The following is a 5,940-nucleotide window of genomic DNA, read 5'->3' as shown; positions in this document are numbered from 1 at the left end:
CGATTCGTTTCATAACCATCTGTGAAGCATGTTGGTGCAGTAAAACGAGTACTACGGTACTTGGCTGAAACAGTGAATGTCGGAATTACGTACAGCCGACCTAAGGAGACACTTGAGGTGGTACTTCTCGATGGCTACTGTGACAGCGATTGGGTCAATAACCCCTCATCTAGGAAGAGCACGACTAAACTGGTCTTTACCTTTTCAGGTGGAGTTATGTGCTAGGTGTCGAGCCATCAGACAATCGTCGCACTCTCAACAGCAGAAGCTGAGTACGTGGCAGCTTGTGAGGCAGCGATGAAAGCTAAGGCCCAGCGTAACATTTTGTAAGAGATCCTGAAATCAAAAGCTGTGAAGCTGAAGACTGGAATCGACAACGAAGCCGCCCATGTATTAGCAGCAAAACCTACATATAGTCAGCGAGCTAGGCACATCGAATTGCGCTGGCACTACGTGCAAGAGCAAGTGTCTAAGCGTGTGATCGAGTTGCACAAGGTGGACGGGAACGTGAATCTTGCAGACATGTTCACGAAGCCTTTGGACAAGCAACGACTGCGGAAACTACTGCAACCCATGGGCATCGATAATGCACAGTAAGGAACTGACACGCAAGAAGTGCATCAGAGGTGTGCGGAGCTTGCTCTTCGAGGGAGGCGTGTTAGGATACACATTGAGACCAGACGACCAAGGAGGTTGAAAGTCAAGTTGGGACCCCCACCTCGTGAGACCAAGAAGGATTGAGAAGCAGGGAGTAGCGGGCCTTTGCAAGTTAACGGATAGGTGCCCAAGTTTAGTTGCAGAGAGAGAGAACGAAAGCTAGCTAAACAAATTTAATCACTTTTCCTTTTCTCATTTGGTGGACCCGTTAGCTAGTGGAACCGATCCATACTCTAATACATAGTATACATGGCAACGCAGACTCGTCCACTGTTGCCGCACTACTACGAGAGTGGACAGTTGCAGCAATAAATAGGCGATGTACACGCTGAGCGTTGTGTAGTTATGATAGCAGTCGTTTTGGCTTTTTTTCAAGTTAATTTTAGCTTTTAAGATTATGATTGGTGGAGAAGGTAACATTGGCGACAAATGTCTCTTGACTAAGACTCGCACGTAGATTTCAAAGCTAAGATTTGTATGAACGTTGCTAGCTTCTTGCCATTGGACCCAAAACTTGCGCCTATCGCGTAGCATGCTGACAGGCGCAAGTTTTGGGTCCAAGTTCATTGCGCGGTGCAAGAGCTCTTCCTGCTCTTAGTGCTAAAGATGATCGCAAATAACTGGTAGATCCGGCTAAAAGTTCATTTTCTGTAAGACCTCGATGTCGCACATCATCAAAACAAAATGAAACTAATGAACCTAAGTACCAAACGCGATTTAAGCACTGTAAACGGAAGCGGGGCGTCTCCTCTATCTCTTGAGACCTTATAAGCTACAGAATACTTAAAACGGAAGAAGTTGTGGTCGCTCAATTATATTATCTCCATAGATGGGCCCTCGAAATGACGATACGTTTAGGAGTGGTGTGAGCTTAATATTTTTTAAATTTAAAGATTCAAGTGTTATTTAAAAGCCCTTGTTTAAAGCAATTGAATAAGGGTATTTTTACAGTTTTCGATGGAAGTTTACTATAAATGTCACGGTTTCGGTTAAGTGCGAAAACCAATTGGCCAACTTTAAGCACGATTATCTCGATAACTCTATTGATTAATGGCTCGTAAGACTTGCGAAAAGTAAGAAATACTCAGAGCGAAAGCTCACTCTCAAAGGCAAATTATTGAGCAGGCAGCAAGATGCTGTCCGTGCGGCACGTGTATTTTGTTGTTGTGAAGTTTTCTCTCGCTTGTCGCATCTGGTGTGGTACACTCTAACATACAATTCACTAACAAATCATAGCCCCGGATAGCCAACGTAGGCCGTAGATCAGTACTCCGCAACAGCCCCACTGGTCTGCACGTTGGCGTAACGACTTCTCAAAATCTATCCGTGACAACAGTCCCATTGCAGCTCGATGTTTCTCAAACGTTACACGAGGCAATGGCTTTGTAAATGCGTCTGCCACGTTGTCAGTTCCAGGAACGCGAAACACGTCAATCTCTTGTAGTTCAACACGTTCATGTATGAAATGATGCCGCACATCGATGTGCTTGGTTCTGTTGTGAAACGTTGGGTTCTTTGCCAACTTCTTTGCACTCTCATTATCCAAAAACAGGTCTGTAGGTTTGTTTTGTTTCATCTGGAGCTCCTTCAGCATTTGCCGTAGATGTATCACCTCCTGTACGAGTAGACTTAGTGCCATGTATTCGGCTTCGGTGGTAGGCAGTGCCACTATTTTTTCTGTTTAACTACTCCATGATATGATACTTCCACAGTACTGAGTTAGATACCCATAAACCGATTTGCGATCGTCCACTCGATTCGCAAACTCAGCATCAGCAAGAGCAGTTAGATGTTGGTCCAATTTTTTTCTGCACCCATTCAATACCACCCCGCCGTAGCCCCCAGTCTACAGTCCCTTTTAGATATCGCAGTCCACGCTTTACAGCATACCAGTGTAGTATACCAGGTTCTGGAGGTATTGGCTACATTCTCTAACTAAATAAGCCAGATCAGGGCGCGATCCCAACATCAGATACACCAAGCTTCCAACTACTTCGCGATACGCCTTTGCTCGCATTAACTCCTGTTCATCTGCGACCGTTGGGCACATCGTCTTGCTCAGTTTCAAATCTGATGTGCTTGGCGTTTTACATCTGTTGCACTCACTCATTCCGAATCGTTCCAGCACCGTCGCGTATTTTCGCTGGCCAATAAAAACCGTCCTTTCTTGACGATTTCTTGTGATCTCCCATCCCAAGATATAGTGAAGCTCTCCAAGATCCTTCATGGTGAATCTTATTTGCAGCATTTGCTTCATCTAAGAAATCATATCTTTGGTTGGTGCAAACAGGATTAGATAATCCACGTAGATAGCAATAAAACAAGCCACCCATCAATGGCTTTAACAGCTACACGTGGCTCGCAATTCATCAGACCAAAACCTTGTTCTTCCAGGTGTGACTTTAACAAGCGAAACCACACGCGTGGCGCTTGCTTTAATCCATAGAGACTCTTTTTCAAGAGACACACCCAGTCCTCTTTCCCTTCAGCCCCGTAGCCTTCGGCTTGCTCCATGAACACTTCAACATCAATGGAACCGTTCAAAAAGGCTGTGGTGACATTAATATGGTACATTTCATAGTTCCAGACAGCTGACAGCGTCAACAAGACGCGTAAAGTCTCCAGTCGAACTACTGGGGAATATACCTTCAAGTAGTTGATGCCATACACTTGCATGAACCCTTTGATTACGAGCCTAGCCTTAAAGCGCTCGATTTCTCCACTTGCAATGTACTTTACACGAAAAATCAATCGATTTCGCAATACTTCCATGCCTTTCTTTCGTAGCACCCACGTTTCGTTCTCAATCAACGTTTCAATCACAAACGATATTCTGTATCTGCAGCTTTCTTCCACTGCATAAACTGTGGGCTTTGTTCGACTTCACTTATCGCTTGTGGCTCAGTAATGACACTCATGACAACAATAATCTTCCCACCATGCAAGTGCGTTTATCTTTGCCATATCTTTCTGCATTGCCTCACGAGCGTTCTCCCAATTAGAGGATGTACGATATACTGAGTCCTTTGGGTTACAGTACACGTACCCCAGATGGATGAAATCACCCAGCCACCTTGGCGGTTTGGAAGCACGCCCACTCCGTGTTAATGGATGAGTCTCATTGCCTCCACTACCAGAAGTCTTTCTTTCACGAGGAACACATTTCTTAGAAGAGGCGGTTAAGCGCTCTGCATTTGTGTTACCACGAGAAGTTGCCACCTCCGGTCTTGTGGTCGTCATCTCACAAGGTAAGTTTACCGGAGTATGTAGCCGCTAAGTAGCATAGATATCCTCATTAGCCACACCTGGCTTATGTTCACCAAGGGTATTCCGTTGAGGCTGTATTTTAGAAGCCGGTATTAATTTCCGTCCACTGCTCTTCTTTTCACAAATCTCCTTCTGTGCGCTAGGAGCCATCGTCCTATTCGGCAGTATTAACTCACGCTGTACGTGGTCCGCCAGCTGATGAATATTGTCATCATCGCACCCAGTATTTGGCTCCGAGACACATGGTTGCCTCGGCTTGGCAGCACGCAATTTCTTTGTGGGGGTCTTATTTTCGTCAGAGGTGTCACATTTAGTTTAACCTCGTGTCTTTCCCTGCCCGCTATAATTGCCTTTTTGCTGCACTTCATTCTGGGCCCCAACGGCTGGATGCTGTACCTCATCTTCGTCAGCCCCACCAGTCCGAGCCACACTGCTATCCCTGGCTGGCTCTTCATCCAGCATAACCGGGATTCTCTCCATAGTGACATCATCCACTTGGAGATATTGTTTCGTTGAAGCTGTGTCAACAGTATCTAACTGTCCTACCATAAGTCGACCTGACTTCTCTTCATAGAAGATGGCTGTTTTGCAGTAGAATGCCTTTCCGGAGTGGCTGTCCAATAGACGGTATCCACGTTTCTCTCGGTTGTATCCAACAAATACAGCTTCACGAGCTTTAACATCCATTTTGCGTCTTTCAGGCTTGTCCGTATACGCCGAAACCGCACATCCAAAAGTACGAAGCCGATAGTAGTCTGGCGTCTTTCGAAACCAGATTGCATACGGAATCTCCATTCGCCTGGTGGCCTTTGGTACAACATTAACGCAGGAGGCGGCAGGTGACGGAAGCTTCTCGCCCCGCAGCATCCCGTCTACACCCGCCACCGAGTAACGCGCACCGCTGTCAAGCTTCACGGGCAAGCGCTCGCCTTCAACCATCATCGTCGCCGTCGGCAGACCATCCTCGGCCAGGACGTCCGCCTCCACGTCGGGATCCAGCGTTGCACCCGCTGCTGGTTCCTGTGTGCGCTGCACTAGTCGCACCCTAGCACGTTCGTCCCATCAAATACACCTGCATCTCACGATACTGTTGCCGTCGCTGAGCCAGTGAGACTCTCGCCAACTCAGACTGTCGTCGTCGCCTATCCAGTTGTGCAGCGTCCAGTGTCGCAATAGATGCGGCCACCTCATCGCCAGCACTTTTCGCCGTCCCTGCTCTCCTCTGCGCGTTTAGTACCCGTCGCCGCTTCATCTCCTTCTTCACTTTCCGTCGAGCAGCGCGCACTTGAGCCACACTGTCGCTGCGTCCACTTCCTGCACGGTTTCGGCGGGTTCCTGGTCTTCTGCGTTATAAGTGTAGCCACCACTCGTGCCGCAGTTTTCGCCCTGTTTGCTGCCTTCCTCAGTCACTGCGTCGTCCGTGGACATCCGTCGCTCGCCGCCTCCCTCAGTCACTGCGTCGTCCGTGGGCATCTGTCGCTCGCCGCCTGTCTCAGTCTCAACGCCGTCGTCGACCATCGTCGTTTCTCCGCCTACCTCTACCTCCGTATGTATATATATATACGCCGCCGTCTACATCTAAATATTCCTGTGCGCCTGGACGGATATCTACATCTACATATATGTATATATATATATATATATATATATATATATATACATATATATATATATATATATATATATATATATATATATATATATATATATATATATATATATATATGTATATATATATATATATATATATATATATATATATATATATATATATATATATATATATATATATATATATATATATATATATATATATATATATATATATATATATATATATATATATATATATATATATATATATATATATATATATATATATATATATATATATATATATATATATATATATATATATATATATATATATATATATATATATGTATATATATATCTATATATGTATATACCTATACCATCTATATATATATATATATACGTATATATTATATCTAT

Source organism: Phytophthora infestans, genomic scaffold, assembly GCF_000142945.1.
Source record: "Phytophthora infestans T30-4 supercont1.5 genomic scaffold, whole genome shotgun sequence".
In the NCBI taxonomy this organism is placed as follows: domain Eukaryota; phylum Oomycota; class Peronosporomycetes; order Peronosporales; family Peronosporaceae; genus Phytophthora; species Phytophthora infestans.
Note: the sequence above shows the minus strand (reverse complement) of the source record.